Here is an 18,941-nt window from a genome sequence, read left to right as displayed (position 1 = left end):
ACGTCAGATACATTTTCTGTTATGGAAAGATTGACCAATCTATCTAAAATATTTTTTTTGTAATCTTTATTGTTGAGTATTCATTAGGAATGCTTGGTATGTTTTAAACATAAACCATTATGCCAAATGTTAAAAATCCACTCACTTGGCCTCTGACAACAACCTTATAGAGAAAAAAACAAGTTAAGTAAATATTAATATAAATGATGTTAAATGTTTTAATAATTAGTGTAAACATCATATGCATCACAACTCTTTTATATTTAATATCCATTTGATATCTTGGTTTCAAATGAATGTGAGTTGATTATCATATGTTCAAAACACAATCCTTTAGAAGACTGTCTTTGTTGACACTATACCTTTCTATTTTGCCCGGCCCATCATGGCCAGTTGGATAATGCACTCGACTCGTAATCTGAGGGTCGCAGGTTTGAATCCCTTTCAGCCGTGGGGGCGTTAAATGACGGTCAATCCCACTATTCGTTGGTGAAAGAGTTGGCGGTGGGTGGTGATGACTAGCTGCCTTTCCTCTAGTCTTACACTGCTAAATTAGGGACGGCTAGCACAGATAGCCCTCGTGTAGCTTTGCACGAAATTCAAAATAAATCAAACTAATCTATTTTGCCCAATTTTCAATATTTTTAAAAGTAATACACAAAAACTTTAAAAAACACTCAAAATTACATCTAATAATGCCCCCGTTAGTACAGCGGTATGTCTTCGGATTTACAACGCTAAAATCAAAGGTTCGATTTCCCTCACTGGGCTCAGCAGATAGCCCGATGTGGCTTTGCTATAAGAAAAACACACACACACATCTACTAACATTTAAAAAGAAATATATATTCAAAGAGATTTAACAACTGCATATGTTGAAATAAATAGTATTTAATTACTTCCTACAACAAATTAAGAACAAAGTTAATATTTTTATGCTGACCAGATACATCTATAATAATAATTTTATCATACAAAATTTATCGCAAGCCTAATATTGTTGTAATTGTAAGCTAAAGCTTGGTAATTCTTTGTGATAAAGTCGATAGTACTTAAACGTTCTTCAATTAGGAAAATTTCATAAAAATTAGCAAATTTGTGGTTTAATATGTCATTTTATAATGAATAATAACCGTATTCCTGTATGATTCTCGTGAAAACTTGAGCTAACATTTATGTACCTGCACGACCTTTCATCCCAGTTTTTTTATTTCTACTCTAAATTAACTGTCTTAAACCTGAATGATAAAAACTAAAAATGTCCACTTTCACTTTCAGCTGTATTAAAATTTTTTGAACGATAGTTCACGTGACTTTTTCCATTGGTGTTTGCACAAAGTTTCGTCGAATTTGAGAAGTTTTGTTCAATACTTTTGCACACGTGGCTTACACGTAGACTGATAGATTGGGGGCCCGGCATGGCCAAGCGTGTTAAGGCGTGCGACTCGTAATCTGAGGGTTGCAGGTTTGCATCCCCGTCGCGCCAAACATGCTCGCCCTTTCAGCCGTGAGGGCTTTATAAAGTCACGATCAATCCCACTATTCGATGGTAAAAAAAAAAGAGTAGCCCAAGAGTTGGCGATGGGTGGTGATGACTAGCTGCCTTCCCTCTAGTCTTACACTGCTAAATTAGAGACGGATAGCCCTCGAGTGGCTTTGTGCGAAATTAAAAAAACAAAAACAAAACAAAACTGATAGATTGAAAAGAATCTATAAATGTTTAAGTATGTTTTTCTATCAGATAAAGTTTTAGTACTTTTAGTGCGAAGACAAGAAAAGAAAAAGAAGAAACTCAGTCAAAATTGGATTTATCTAGTTTATTTCTTAATGGATTGCCTTGAAGTTTGATGTGCGAGTCCAGTAGAGCACATCCACGGAAAATATGAGGTTTGGTTTACCATATTTCGAGTTACATAAAGTAGAAAATCGGTGAAATATCACTCCTGTTAAGAAAACACAATTTGTTCTGAAAGTTGTTTCGGCCGCACAACACACTGTCTTTGATAATAGTACGTCTATTGGAACTTTTCACTGGGAATGTGGTTATGATGGCATAGGTATTTCAGAGTGGAAGGTTAGAGATTTTCCACGCAGATTATACAACAAAGCAGGAAATTGCGAATATATGTTCAAGAAAAAAAACAGATTTTAAAGAAAACTAATTTAATCTTGGTCATCCAGATTTTTATAATTCATACGCATTTCAGTTTCTGTTTTTTATAAATACCGAATGTTATCGAAGTGTCAACTTGTTAGAAATAATTTACCCGGAGATAAATATGAAGAACATAGCCCGAATTGTAAACCACGAACAGTGCCGTTATTTCTTTATGTCTAAACCGTTACATGTTCAAGAAATTATGTTTGTATAGCTCTTGGTGAGTTGTATTTGAAACTTCATATTTAAATAACAAATATGCGTGTTCTAGATTGACCACAGAAAGGTTAACGTAGAAGCAGAAAGTAATAACCTGTAGTGCCATCAAATATTGGGAATTTCATGAATGTACATTTAGATTTCTGTATCATTACTTACAGTGCTTGAAAAGATAAATTTGTTTTACTGAGTGACATACAAAATCCATCCTTCATTGTTAAACCAAATAAAACAAACATAATTAGAAAGTACATCTAATTCTATTAATGATAACATTAAAAAATGGCTATGTGAAGTATATGTTTACCACTTATCCCTTGTTACAAAAACGTGAAATCCTGAATTACTCGTACATGTAATGTTGGATCACGATGAAGGTATCTCTGGCTATATCTGAGAACCGATTTAGCCTAAATGGATAAAAATATTATATAGACGTGTTTTAAGATAATGCTAGTAAACTAAATGCTCATGATTCTGTTGAAATGGTGATTTATTCAAAGTAATGAGTTTTAAATCTTGAGCAAAATGCAGTAACTTCTTAATAATGCTTCTCTAAAAGATATATTATATATATATGAACTGTGTCATATTAATAGTATTATATGAATGAAGTTTTATGGAAATAGTAGAGCTTACTTTTGTCAAAATAGTGCAATAAAATACCTCATCTTCTAGTGTCAGTTAGTTTTTTTTAAGGGCCAGTATTCTTTTATAGCAGGTGCTTATAACATGTTGCCGATAAATTTCAACAACAAACAAACAGCATACAATTCACTTCTTTTAATATATTTAAAATAGTTTAAATGTGTCAGGTCATTCCATAAGTAATGCCCGAAAATTTAATACCGAAAGTGCTTAATCATTTCTGTCTTTGTAGGCTTTAATGACTAAAATATGTTGTAGGACGTGTATAAAAATGTTCAGACAAATAAAAGAAACTAACCCAACTCCACTTTTCTAGATCATTTATAAAATAAACCTTTATGAAGATGGATGTGTCTGAGGAGCACATTAGGCATATAATGCTTTACAAGTTTAAAAAAAGCAAAAGTGCAGCAGAAACTACACGAAACGTTCAAGGAGGTTATGGTGCGGAGTCTCTCAATGAAATAAAGGTGGTTTCAAAAGTTCAAATCAGGTGACTATAGCTTAAGTGATGCACCACGTTCAGGCCGTCCTGTTGAGTTTAATGATGATTTGCTGCTGGCTGGATTTGATGAAGAATGTGCTGTAACAGTTGAAAAACCAGCACAGAACTTAATTCAACCCATTCAAGAGTTCACCATCATCTGCAACAGCTTGGAAAAGTGTCAAAACTTGGAAAATGGGTCCCCATGATTTATCTTTTATATCACAATGCAATCAATGATAGATCCACTTACTCCATAAGTTACCACAATTTTATATCCAGAACTCTAAGTAATCATCTCTTGTATGCCAAATGTTCACATAGTCTTGTTCAATTACTTTGGAACCTAAGGCCAATTATTCTTCTCTACTCTATTTAATCCCATACAATCTGTGATTATAACATTTTAAGAGTTGCCACTATACACTCTTTATAGCTAAACTTACAAAACAACCTAGATCTAAGTAACTGTACCTTTAAATTACTAAATTTTACTAACTTGTCCCTATATATATGATTCACAAACAGTAATGTAAGCAATGCTACCATAACTCTTGCTTCTAAAAAGAATATAACACTTGCATCAACAACTATATAACTCATAACTTTCGTATTATATTTAATTTAACCCTCAAATAGTGGGGATGTTTAGGTAACAGCATAATTTGATGGTGGCCACTGTTTAAGGGTTAAATAGTCATGTATATCTAACAGTGAAATTTTCCACCAAATACACAAGCCAAAGAAAAGTTTTGCTGATAAACATTTTTTATTCATCCAAGTTAGATTTTCCAGCAGTAGTTAAGATATTCATACATTTAAACTACCAGTCAATATGAAATTGTTCATGTTATGGTATATTTGTTTGATAAACTTTGCATAAAGTTAATTAAGGGCTACTTGAGTGGTACTAATATCTTGGCATAAAGGGCATCAAACTCTACCAGACAAATCCATTGTTCAAATACACCAAGCATTTCTGTCAAGAAATACTACTTTAGAAATGTTGCCACTCTCTTCTTTGGCCATTCATCCCCAGAGATGAAACATTGATTTAACACAGAAAGTCGACATGGTGATGACATTCTTACTCTCATTCCTTAAGTAATTGTAGATACTGAGAACAGTCTTTTGCACTAGGTGGTGGAAGGTTTTATGTTCTGAGAGCAAGACTTCCCTCAACCATCATCACAAGGAAAAAACAAGTGAATGTTTGAAGTTATTTGCAATGACAGCCCTGCAACTCACTACTGAGACCTCTTGTTGGGCATTTCCTACCCTGTTTAGGGCTTCTTTTTGGTATGGTCTTAAACTTTTGACCAGCTAGTATTTAGGCTAATTTCATGGTGTTCACATTTTCCCTATTAAATGCTAAAAAAGATTTTTTAAATTTTATTTTCCCTTTTCTAATTATCATATTTTGAAGCTCTACTCAAATAAGTGGTTGAGTCTGACAATGCAAAATGCATATTTTTTTCTTTATGTTCATTGGCCAGTAGTGTATATTCCTGTGTGTATGCTAATCACTTTTACCTTTTTACTGTTTTTTGTTGAAACATTGTACATTTATAGAAAAATTTATCTTGCTACCCATTCATCTCCAAACTTTATTTTCAACAAAGGAGGTTCCTCATTATAAAATCTTTATGCTTATCACAATGTCTACCTTGATGCCTATTTAATTAAGTTTGTGAATGAAGTTGTATTCTGTAAACTATACAACTGTAATGGTTCATCCTTGAGTATTTTCTTTCATGTATCTTTAATGCATAATAAAGGACACTGAATTGTTAAAAGGGTTTAGAGTAGGGTTACCAGGATGATGTATGTGATGGAGATTAATGAAGAAGTTTTCTGTTGAAAACAAAATGAAGACTGAAGAGGTCTGATTGAGGTGTTTAATATTGTTAAGGGAAATGATAGTGTTCATGCATCATCCTTTTTCGCACTGGATAATAAGGATGGTAAGAAGCTTTATTATGCTAAACAGGTGCAGTTAATTTAGGGAAGTTTATGGGAAAGCTTGATTATTATTTTAATAACGAGGGGTGGTTTTGAGTTCTTATTTTTTTCTTTTAAGAGCTTAGGTCAACAAAATGGCTTAGATGGACCAAAAGGTACACTGTTAGCCATTTTTGTTATGCTATATGGTATGTTACAAATCTACACAGTATGCTATTTCTGTTGTGTCAACCACTGACATCAAAACTCATTTTTTAGTGTTGTTAACCCTCAGATCTAACCACTGAGGAAAGGAGATGACATAAACATAGCATTCCTCCCCATTCTTTACTTCCTGATGTATTTTAACATACAATTCCTTTCTTATTGTTTTCCACAAACTTCACAGCTAAGGTTTCTCCTCAGTATATATTTTATGTTAAGTTACAAGTTATTATGAAGTCCTTTCCACACTTTATATAATTGTAAGGTTTTTCTCCAGTGTGTATTCTATGATATACTTTTAATTCAAAGTGTTTCCAAAGTAATTTCCTCACACTAAATGCTGTTCTGTGAGGTCTTAGATGTTGTTATAATTCACCCTTTGATACAATTGTTTTTCACAAACTGCACAAATGTGTGCTTTCTACTTGATGTTGTGTTGAGCTGCTACTTCCTAAAAATGTTTTTTCACACACTGTACAACTGTAAGATTTCTCTCCAGCATGTGTTCTTAGATGTTTTTTTTAATTCACTCTTTGATCCAAAGTGTTTTCCACAAACTCCACAACTGTGAGGTTTCTCACCAGTGTGTATTCTTTGATGTGATTTTAAGTAATTCTTTCTACCAGAGTGTTTTCTACACAATGAACAACTGTAAGATTTCTCCCAATATGTATTTTATGATGTTCTTTTTAGGTACACCTTCTTGTAAAGTGTTTTCCACACTGTGTACAACTGCAAGGTCTCTCGCCAGTGTGTGTTCTTTGATGTATTTTTAATTCAAAGTTTGTTCTAAAGTCATTTCCAACACAAATGTAAATTTTATTCCCAGTGTGTGTTCTTAGATGTTGATCTAATTTACCCTTTGATACAAAGTTTTTTTCACAAACTGCACAACCGCAAGGTTTATCCACACTGTGTATTTTTTGATGTAATTTTAAGTTACTCCTTGATACAAAGTGTTTTCTGCAAACTTCACAATTGTAAGGCTTTTTTCCCAAATTGTACTCTTTGATGTGACTAAGTAATTCTTTACACCAAAGTGTTCTCCACACAGTGAACAACTGTTAGGTTTCTCACCAGTGTGTATTATCTGATGTATTTTTAAATTATCCTTTGTTTTATATTGTTTCTCACAAACTTCACAACTGTGTAATTTCTAACCAATGTGCATTCTTTGATGTGATTTTAAGTTATTTCTTGCACCATAACATTTTCCACAAACTGTACAACTGTACGGTTTCTCCTCAGTGTATATTCTTTGGTGTGATTTCAAGTTATTCTTTCTGACAAATTGTTTTCCACACACTAAACAACTGTAAGCTTGCTTCCCACCATATACATTTTGGTGACTTTTTAAGTTACCCTTTGTTCTAAATTGTTTTCCACAAACTATACAAGTATATCTCTACAGTGTGTATTCTTTCATGTGATGTTAAGCTACTGTTTGATAAAAACTGTTTTCTACAAACTCCACAACTGTAACATTTCTTCTCAGTGTGATTTCTTTGATGATGGTTTACAGAACTATTTTTTCAAAGTGTTTTTCATAAATTGCACAATAATGTGATATCTCTGTAGATTGTCACCTCTTTTCTTGTGTTAGGTTATCAATTGTTCCAAATTCTTCTCCACTACATATTTTACCATTACACTGAGGTATGTTAAATCCTTTTAGAATACTTCCATTGAAAGTTTTATAAATTCTGTATCGTGATATTCTTGTTTAATAACATGATAACTAGGACTCAGAATCCCACATAAGATGTTCACACCAGTTTTTGTATCTGAAACAGAATATATATTTCACCTTATAGTTAATAATATAGTTGATGAATTTCTGATGGTATTCAGTATTTTAATATGATCAGTACAAATACCAATATGAAAATATTGTAGGATAAATATAAATAAAGTAGGATAGTTTTCATAGTTTTACAATTTATGAATAATAACTTTTATACCTGAATCAGAATATGCACACCAATCAAGTAATTTATAATATGTGATGTGATTACTCATTACACAGTTCAAAGGTTAACAGAACAATAAAGTATAATCAATTGTATACTGTTATGAGCTATATACAATTTAGAATAAACAATTAGTTGTATTTTGTTTTTTTTTTACTATATTCAGTCATTCTAGAAAGAAAAAGTAACTTAGATTGATTTTTGTAATTTCTTTTATGGTGGATGACAAGATCAGTCAAATTGACTGAGCCCTTATAATGTTATGGTAGAGAAGAAATTCTGTAATGTTTAACTGAAAAAATTATAGATATTTATTTAGAATATTTTAAATATTATGCAAAATGCACTTTGAAAGTTTTCCAATAAAAAAAGTATTTTTAATCATGACATAAAAATCACTTAACACACCATTTCAATATATATATACAAGTGTCACAGTGATCCAGCTCACATGTACATAAGTGGCTTCTTCATCACATTTGTTCAACTTATAGATATATCATGAAGCAGAAGAAGGAAATGGGTAATCATGTATTCTAAAGATGGCTGTTGCTGTTATTAAAACTTCAATTAAAATAAAGTACAAATCAATATTTTGACCTTCTTAGGTCGTTTTCAGTTTTAATACCTATAGCAGCCATCTTTAGAATATAATTTTAATTCAAATGGGTTTCTCATCATCATGAAATGGGTAAAACATACTGTTACATTCTAAGTAATATCAGCAAAGACACCAGATGTATTATCCACAGAGTTCTATGTCACTGAACTGTTAAAAGTATACTGGTATACTAAATAAATCATGGAATACAAGATGAAGTATTAAGGCCTTGCAATGGAGCCTTTTATAGTAGAAGCTCTGAATTGAAATAGTGTGGTGGAGGTCCAGACTAGGCTTATTATAATACTAGACCACTGTAAGTATTCTGTTTGATTCAAGTTTTATCAGAAGAAAAATAAATTCCAGATTCTTTTTCTACAGAGCTGACAAGGTTTGCACAGGTAATTAGTAGGAAGTTCACAGTAAGTTCTAATAGAACATTAACCTCTATATTAACAATATTTATGTTGAAAGAAGAGCTGTAATGAGTTTATTCACAGCAATGCAGCAAACCTGTATTGAATTTCTTTAGCTTGTGACTACAAACATGTTATTACCAATAAAAATTACAGCTTCATATTATCTTTAAGAACTGTAAAAATTTTAACATGCAAATTATTTGTTTTATCTGTACCTTCCTTACAGTTATCTTCTTTCTCCTCTTTTACTGTACCAAACTTCAAAATGGTATGTAGAGATCTTTCTTCCAAATTAGTTGTTTCTGTAGCTAGAAATACAATGTAGTTTTATATAATAAGGCTCATTATAACCACTAAATTAAAATAAAAATCCATTAATGTATTTTGCTCAATAGGTAACATTCAGCAAAGGGTGGGTTCTCAAAATTATTGTGTATTATTTATTTTGCATGAGTTTCCAATTTATTATGTTACATATGTTAATGTATTACTGGTTCATATTGCTGAAAAGTTTAATTTTAATTTAGAAGTTAATTGTATGTGAATATGTATCAAATTTATGGTATTTGTCAACAAAATTGATACACACAATTTTCTTTTTTTCACACAAATATTTTAAAATTCAAATGAAAAACAATACAATTTATAATAATGATTCTTACTAATAGTTATTACAAATGATGGTTTATTTAAGAGTTTTATAAACTTGGGCAATATTGATTCTTATATCCATTCTAGAACTGAACATTTTATCGACGAGCAAATTAATTCTGAATTGATATTGTCACATCTAGCTTAAGCTAGCCAGTTGTCGTTTCTTGATTGGTCTCACACCACTTACAAGCTCACTTCTTATTGATGAAGATATTTAATGTTCTTGTAGAAATTTTAACATCCAAGGTATTGCACTTAAGTTGAATGGTTTGTAATGTTTGAAATCTATAAATCTCATCAAATTCTGTAGTTTTCTAATTAATAGCCATTAATCATAATTATAGCTTCCTAGGCCTAAAACACATTGACTGTAACTGTCCAATAATATTCCATTCTATTACTATCTCTCAACTTTTGTGGAAACACTGGGTACAAAACTAAAATGATGTGACAATTAAGAATTATGATAACCACTTCAGGATAATCGTCATGCCTGTAATGTCTCAGAAAGTTATTTCGAGGTGGGAAACGATCCAATATCCTCTTTCTATCTCCAAAGGGCATCACTCTGTACATGGAGTTCCAACACAGAGGGTGGAATAATAGCTATGACAATTTTAGAAGTAAATGTTTACTTCATAAACACAGTTTTAAGCTAAAGGAGACACTATGCAAATTTTGTTTTTCAAGCAATGCAAGTGGCCTTTACTGTTAGGGAATTGAGTTGAAAAAAATAACATGAAAAACTGGAATTTTGCAATGATTGAATTTAACTCATATGTTAAAATTTATCATTATATAACACTGAACTCTTCATCAACAGTAGCACTGTAACACAGTAAACTATCCCAATACTGATAACTAGCAAATCACATTCTGTAAAGGTTCTTCAGTTTTCATAAAACTATGCTGAATCACTGAAGTAGGCTAGACAGTTTTGTCATGCCACAAAAATATTCCAAAATTATTGTGAAAAAGTTACTTTTGCTGTTATGCAAGTTATTGATACAGATGTGGTGAGATATCATGTGGGACAGTGGAAAGTTCTTAGTACTCATGTAACCACTCTCCTTTGTATCTTTTAGTTTACAACTTTAAAAAATTCTTAGTTTTAGTTATTAACCGCATTAATGTCGGCATTTTCATGCAAATATAATTCTGTGCACTGGAAGCTTTATTAAGCCACCCCAACTTTTAAAAGCTACACACTGTTTCTGGTTTTGATTTGACCTCTGTAGATTGTTCTTTTACCTTCAACAACAACAACAATAATAAGATTATGTTGTTAAACACTTAAATGAAACATAAGAAAACTAGAAGCAGCCATTTTGGATTCTGATGGTTGACACAGGTAGGACTATTGTTTTCTTTATTTTGGATTTAGAAAGAGATAAGATGAGCTGTGAATTCCTAAAACTAGTATTCTGCTGGTAGTAATAAAAAAGACAACAGAATAGACCTCTTTATCACCTTTTCTTTACTGAAATTAATGTTTTAAAAAGAAGATATAATTCACAAAAAGAGAACTTGATTGTTGTTAGGCATATATTTATATAATGAGCTATCTGTGCTCTGCCCAGATTTATAAGTTGTTTTCTTATTTAAAGTTTGTTTAGCTTAGGTCTTTTTTTTTCTGGTTTTGTGAACTAAAGCTCTTGGTTTTGATTCCAACTCTCCCAGAACTAGCACAGTCTGTTTTTGTTGTTGCAAAGCTAGTAAGGTTGTTTCCAACTTTCACTATGTATGAATTGCTGACTAAAGAAAAGGTGAGTGGCTAGCATGAACCAACATTAACTTTTTTCTAATTCTTTCACTGTTGGCTTCATCAACTGGAACAAGTTTATGACCATAAAACAACTTGAAAGGTTTAAGTATTATAGGCTTTTACATGTGATGTCAGTATTGACTGCTCCAAGTGCAAAGTGATTTTCATATTAAGATTAGAAATACTTTTCTTTACCTGAAAGATTTAAAATGTCACTTGACAATCTCTACAACCTCCTAAATAGACAACAAATATTTTGATAGACGAGACTTTATATTTTAACCTTTATTTTTCGTAACACATTTGGAATATTTGATTAATTTAGTAACCACAATAAAAAGTACAAAATTAACCTAAATTACTTTTTTTTTCTAAAATGATTGCAAATTGCAACTGGGTTCCACAGTTGTTTATCCTAAATAGCTTAAAGCTCATAACAATATACATCTATTTTCACTTTTCAGTTTTATAGTCCTTTGAACTGTGTCTAATAAATATAATAAATTATTCCCTTTACCACATTGAATTGGTAATTGAATTGAATCTAACATACAATCAGCTTAATAGTATACCTCATGAATATTTTTCATTGTTAGTATTATAATTTTTCATTATCTAACCCTATATACTCAAACAAGTTTCTTATTTTAATTTCTACATTTTAATTACTCTTATAATAGTAAATAAAGAATACATATAAAACAAGAAATAAAGTACTTCCTTGGACCTTTCTTTTTTTTACTATCAACTATTGATGAAGCTTAAACCTACTTTTTGAAAATAATGGTAAAATTATGAGAAATCTTTATTCAGTTAAATAATGTGCTTTAAAAAGCAGAATAATTCAGTAGATCACGGGATGTTTTCATTCATAGATTTGAAACACGGTCAGTGGCCTGTGGTATTGGTTACCAATCCAAAACATGCACTCTATACCATGCCATCCATAGAACCATTGAATATTATTAGAAAGTCATCCCACATAAGGGGAAGTGGGCCCTACTTGTGTGGTCACTTACACACATTAATAGGGTTAGTTCCATCCATGTACACATTTCGGCGCCTGTCGTGTGAAAGTGGGTTTTCTCGGGGCACTCCCGTTTCCCCCCAAATCAAAATCTTCAGGCATTGGATTTCTAGATCCCAGCCTAGGCAACCTTTTTGCCAGACCCAGAATCGGGTCGTTTGATTTGATCTGAATTTGAATGAATTACATTCATGTTCACATCTGCCCAACTTTTTCCTTTCGGGACAGGTCCCGCCTTTCTTTCCACTGCTGCCTTTGCCTCCACCCAAAAGAACATTTAGTGAGATATTCTCCACCCAAAAGTCAAGAATAATAACGATAATTAATTTATTAAAATAATAATAAAAAAACCACCACTTAACCTTAATAACAATCCACGAAAGGGGACGAAGAGGAACTACAAAGTTCCTGAACACCCCAGTTGGAGAGAGAACTCTTCTGATTTCTCTCTCTCTAAACTGAACCCCTGCCACATTAGTTTAGTTTAGTTTAGCAGAATAATTTAATCCACAAAGTAATCAATGCTCTATAACTATCATAATTCTACTGGCTTTCTAACCAAGTGATAAATCTTTGAAGTTTTGGTTAAGCTTGTCAAGTTGTTAGACATCAAATACTATTTTGAACTGGATGCAAAACAGACGATTCACTGTACAAGAAAACATCATCATGTAGTATGTCTTTATGAAGAATAAAACTTTGGCTTTTGACCTAATTTATAAAGTTAAGTCTGGTTTCTCTCTGTTTATTCACACCTTCCAGCCTACATCATAGTAGGTTTATAAAGATATGGAATCAGCGTACTCAGGTTTAATGTCTGTAATGTCACATTTTTAATATCAATGATAACTTTGTAATAAATTTTCTTCCATAGTATATGGATCAGATTTTTAGCCTGAATGAAATAAAAGTAATCTCAGAAAAATGTATGTTTATTTTATAGAAAGGAGTGCTGCCACTGTTGTGTCAGTATAAAATTCCATCAAATGCTGTTGTGTCTACTAACTTTTTATAGAAAAGACATGTTGAACACACGAAATTCTACAAAAATAAGTTGGTTTTATTTACTATATTTTGGGAGATCAGAAGGGGGGTTATATATATTAAACATTTCTGATGCTGTTTAAGTACCTCAAAGTAAAATGTTGAGAAAAAGAAAATTGTGATTGCCAGTTACAAGCAGTGAGACTCCACAAAAAGGGAAACCTACTCTGAAAGCTAATGAAAAAACACAAGCTGCTTGTCACCAGCTTGACAGGGACTAAGAGAAGCAGTTTCACAGAGGTAGTGACTGCATCCATCATGCAGAGGACTATTTGTAGGAAACATCAAAAACACCAGACCTTTATTGGCCAGGATATACAGAAAGATATTCTAATCGGGGTCTGAACAGAAACAAAAAAGCTGCCTTCAACTACAATCTTAGAAGAGCAAAATTTGGCTTTATGTCATAATTTTATTAAATGGTGATATTTTCTACGAGATAAACGGTTTAAGAGCATAAAATTTATTTCATTTATTTTTTTGCAATTTTTACATTCTTAAGGTGATTTATCTCACAGAAAATATGACCATTTGACATGTTCTGTTACATGACAAATGAAACTTTGATCCTTCTTGTTTAAAAATGGCTAAACATTGCCTCTGTGTTCAGGTAATAACTGGGTAAGGACAGCTAGTTAATTATAAATAATGGAGTATAAAACGTTAGAGAGAACTTTTAGCTACTAGTGAAAACAAAGACAAAATAGGTGGGTATGACAAGTATGTGCAATGTTTTTTTTAGTTTATGCCTCCATAAACAAGTACAATTAAATGCCATAAAAAATGCTTTGTCTGAGAAACATATATGTTACAATAAGTAATTTACAATAAATTCTGTACTACTCTGAGGGACGGAAAATAAATTAGAAGAAGAAGACCTAAAGAGCCAATGCCACAATTCTCAGATGAGGGAATATTGCGATTTATTTTTAATACTTCTTTTTAAAAATACAGCTTTTGTACCATATACTATGTGTTGATTCAAGTTTTCCACAAACAATAAATTAATTGAACAGAATTTTGAATGTTGCTCTCTAAAAACTCCTGACGTGCAATTTGACTTACCCATAACAAGAGGGTTTGCATTGAACTTATTCCTATATATATGTACAACTTGGATATTATTCAAGTTCCTGAAAAGGAAACAAAAGGAAAATATTTAAATTTTAAATGTATTCACTTACTACTACTTATTGTGATAGTTCCATTTTCACTTTTCTCCAATTTGATAGCCAACAAAGCATCCTGCTTCTAATCAGAAAACGGTTCAACCTTCGCTTTTAATACCTCCATGATTATACAGAAGATTCATCTTCATATCATCAAGACTTGCAGCTAGACAACATAGAAATAAATTACGAATTAGATGTTGCAACCTTAAAAGTCATAAAGTCTTCGCACGAAAAAACTGTAGTTTTTTCTTAAAAATGAAAGAATAAGTCGACCGCGAAGCCTGTAAAAAAACAAACAGCTTTAAACAAATACAACAACGAAAATATGCACACACTTGGCGCTTTTTTCTAGAAACATGTTTGCTGGTAGGCCAGGTGGGTTAAGGCGTTCGACTCGTAATCTGGGGTCACGGGTTCGAATCCCGGTCGCAACAAACATGCTCGCCCTTTCAGCAGTGGGTGCGTTATAATGTGACGGTCAATCCCGCTATTCGTTGGTAAAAGAGTCGCTCAAGAGTTGGCGGTGTGTGGTGATGATGACAAGCTGCCTTTCCTCTAGTCTTACAGTGCTAAATTAGGGACAGATAGCGCTCGTGTAGCTTTGCGCGAAATTCAAAAAACAAACAATATAATAATTTTATAACTCACCAAGTATTAAAACGAAATATTATTGATTTAAATCTCAATGCAAATTTGTGCGATACCTATAAAGAAAACAACATTTCTCAAATAATGTCATTGTACGCTATAATTTTTGTACCGACACAGTAGCTTTGCGCGAAATACAAAATAACAAATAACAATGTTTGCTGGTATTGGAACGGAAAATAAGAAGAAGTAAAATCAGACGACAATTTTGAAAATTCTTTAATAATTTATTTTAAATTATCTGATAACAAAGTCAATAATTTTATTATGAGTCAAGGAAGACGATAAAAATGTTTTTTACAGCTCAAAATGATCAACTACACAATAATGGGTAAAATACTAAATCAGACTAAAGTTCAAACGTAGAAAGTACAGACTACTAATTACCGACTGATCACTTCTCAATTGCTGGGGGTGGGGCACAAAAGAGGCATTTTATAACAAAGTAAAAGGTTTAGTTTGTTTTGAATTTTCGTGTAAAGCTACTCGATGGCTATCTGCACTAGCCGTCCCTAATTTTGCAGTGTAAGACTAAAGAGAAGGCAGCTAGTCATCACCACCCACCGCCAACTCTTAGGCTACTATTTTACCAACAAATAGTGGGATTGACCGTCAAATTAAACGTACCCACGGCTGAAAGGAGAGCATGTTTGGTGTGATGGGGATTCGAACCTGCGGATAACGAGTTGAGTGTCTTAACCACCTGGCCATGGGGGACCCCAAAGTAAAAGGATGGAGAAATACATGTTTGAACTTTTTAAACAGCACAGTAGATGTGCGATTTTTCACAAATTAACCGGTACACATCATTTGTTTGCCGGTTTGTGTGCTATCTGAAGAAAAAAGTGCTATATTGTGTAATGGATTTACTATTATATATTTATTTTAATATTGATATTTGTTATAGTTAAATATATGTTTAGAAATGCATGCAACTTCTCATTATTGAGATTTTGGTTTCTTAGACCAGAGATGGTCAGGTTCAGTTGAACCTTTTCTTCCTGTCTGGGCTGTTGATGATAATGATACATGATAAAGTAAACCGCACTTGCTCCAACACCTTGCAGGACAAATGTCCATGTAGGTATCCTCATTAGCATTCTTATGTTGCGTATAACATATCTAGTGTTCGGTTTTGAAATGTCTTTCACATAAACGAACAGTTCAGTATATACAGTCAACGTATTTCGCTAGTTCTCAATAAACACACAAATATTTTAAATATAAAAACCCTTTTCAAATGCTATCATAGTACTCCAAAACTTGCGTGGGTTTTATTGTCTAAAAACAGGTGGTCATATTAGATGTGCATTTTAAAAATAAATATCAACAGGAGAGAGCATAATTATGTTTTGTCGCTAGTAATAGTACTAGAAGATACATCTCATTTGTATAAAATACAAATCAACAAGCATTAATAAAAATGCCCTACAGTGTTCAGTCACTGATAAATAAATTATCAACTGAGTTGCTGAAAACTCAATATTATTTATAACTACCACTGGCAACAACCTGGTGACTTGGTGGTCCATAATATAATAGCTATACACTATTATTATTTGTGTTTACCAGTTTTCAATGGTAAATCTCATGTTTAGGATAATAAACAACTATTAGTTTGTTCACAAACTAGGTTTGTTTGTACATAGATCTACTTTCATCATGTATGTAGTAACGATAAATTCACATAGTACATCTTTTTTGCCCATTTTTCTGAAATTAATTTAGAGAATGCTGTTTTTGAGCTTTCAGTGTGGGCACAGCATGGCCAGGTGGTTAAGGTATTCGAGTCGTAATCTGAGGGTCGCGGGTTCGCATCCCCGTCGCGCCAAACATGCTCGCCCTCCCAGCCGTGGGGGCGTTATAATGTGACGGTCAATTCCACTATTCGTTGGTAAAAGAGTAGCCCAAGAGTTGGCGGTGGATGGTGATGACTAGCTGCCTTCCCTCTAGTCTTATACTGTTAAATTAGGGACGGCTAGCACAGATAGCCTTAGAGTAGCTTTGTGCGAAATTCAAAAAACAAAAACAAGCAAACAAGAGAATTATGCAAGAGGCATAAATGTTGACGATGTACTGCGAGGAACTTTGTATGTTATAGTAATTACTGAGTTTAATATTTGGGGCTTACTACATTTAATATACTGTAAATCTTGGAAGCTATGATGGTGATTAACGTTTATTAATTGGGAAACTACAGATACTTGATCAGGAACGTTTATATATTTCGAACATTACAAACCTTTTAACTTCAGTGAATTAATTTCGGAGTTAATATTTATATGAGGGCATTGTGTATCTTTGTCTGAAAAACTCACGTGTAAGCAGCGAGAGATAGCTTACTATTCAAGTAATAGTAATTACTAAATGTTAAGTTGCAGACCAGATAGAAAATTAAGTATTATTTGTAAGTTTGTATAACTTTTTATATAAATCATTATTTGTAATAGCCGTTATTATAAATTGTACTGTAGCTTGTATATTAAAGGATATTTGTGTTAAGAAAGGAAATTGTTTATATCAACCTCGTTGGCAGTTGTCATGAATTTGATACATATCGACATTCAAATAACTTCTAAATTAACATTAAAATATCAGGCTGTTCAAAATCACACTGGAAACAAATTTATCTGTAAGTCAATGAATTTTTTATATTTTTTGAGTTGGAGATAGTGTGCTATTCAGTTTAATAGGTGATAAACTTTATAAGAAGTAAAGCACACTTTGTTTGTGCTATGAGACATGTCATCCCAATTTTGATAGCTAAGCTTGGCAGGAGTACCAATATGTACTTGATAAAACTTCAGCCATCTCTTTGTCATAAATGACTCAAACATTGGACTACCACATTAATTGCGATAGTTGAAAATATGCCTGTAAGGAATCGAAAAAGTTTGCTGAAAGGTGTAAAAACATATTTCATCCTCTAGTGACACAGAATGAAAATGACCCTAATGTGAAATTACAACATCTTTGCTACCTGACAATATCTGAACACCGTATTTAGCTGTTGCTACCATCTTTAGGTTAGCAGTATATATTGAGTACAAACTGACTGGATCTCTAAAACTCGTAAGAATATAGCCGCGTCTTTTGTTTACCTAGAAAAAAGTCCTCAGCAAACACAACATGTGAAATGTCAGGTTCTGCGGTGTAAATAAATAACAGAAACGTTTAGACAGAGATGTTCAAGATGTCATGTCTTTTAATTTTTGGTTGTAACTTTCCAGTTGATTGTTGGTAGTATTGCAACCTGGTCTACTCATAAGTAACCCACATCGATTTGCAGCTGTCCAAATGTCATATAAATGCTTTTTGTAGTGCTTCATTTGCAAAATAAAAAATCTCTTGCTTGCATTTATATATCCCTCTTAAGCATTTCGAATAATTTGATGGTATGTTTCATGGTTACTGTTGTCAAAATAACACTATATAAATTTAAACAGGTCTTGATGTCATGTAACTGGCGGTACAACATGACTGCATTATGAAACTTCTCTAAATATCTTGTATTTTGAAAATTCATTGTCAATGATTACCACACTGCTGAAATCCACAATCTTTTGCAAATGAGATTTGTCTTCTAGCACTATTACTGCATAAAAACATTTTGGTCATGCCCAAAGCTATCTTCCACCATCAAACTGTAAAGTGTCGTCCCTACGAAAAATTTTTCGAATATGCCTCTCATATTTCCAGACTGATAATAGAGTATTGCTAAAGTATCATTTTCATTAACTACAGCTCCATCAATGGACTTAGGGTCTCCTTCCAGTTCTTCTATAAGCCTGTCCAACACAGTATAAGCATCCTTTTGTTCCCTTTGAGCTTCTTCTTTAGCTATACTCTTTACATTTTGTATGCATTTTAATGTACGTTGCTTTCCATATTTCGAGTAATAAGTACACAGAAGGTTATTTGTATTTTAAATAAATGAATTTTAATATCCTTTTCCTCTTTTATTCA

General features: G+C 32.5%; 1 long non-coding RNA gene across 2 annotated transcripts; it reads right to left on the bottom strand.

Annotated features, from left to right (window-relative positions):
- Window positions 1–3,402: 3,402 nt before the first annotated feature.
- LOC143234261 (uncharacterized) lies at window positions 3,403–14,896 on the bottom strand. Of its 2 annotated transcripts, XR_013018568.1 has the most exons (4): window positions 14,663–14,896; window positions 14,340–14,490; window positions 8,881–8,973; window positions 3,403–7,459 (listed from the first exon to the last, which is right to left on the bottom strand). It is a non-coding gene; the product is annotated as an uncharacterized LOC143234261 (long non-coding RNA). The 2 variants fall into 2 exon arrangements; XR_013018567.1 differs by lacking the exon at window positions 3,403–7,459 and having other exon boundaries at window positions 7,995–8,973.
- Between the last annotated feature and the right edge of the window lie 4,045 nt (window positions 14,897–18,941).

Source organism: Tachypleus tridentatus, chromosome 12 (assembly GCF_004210375.1).
Source record: "Tachypleus tridentatus isolate NWPU-2018 chromosome 12, ASM421037v1, whole genome shotgun sequence".
Taxonomy (NCBI): Eukaryota; Metazoa; Arthropoda; class Merostomata; order Xiphosura; family Limulidae; genus Tachypleus; species Tachypleus tridentatus.
This window is presented reverse-complemented; position numbering and strand designations above follow the sequence as displayed.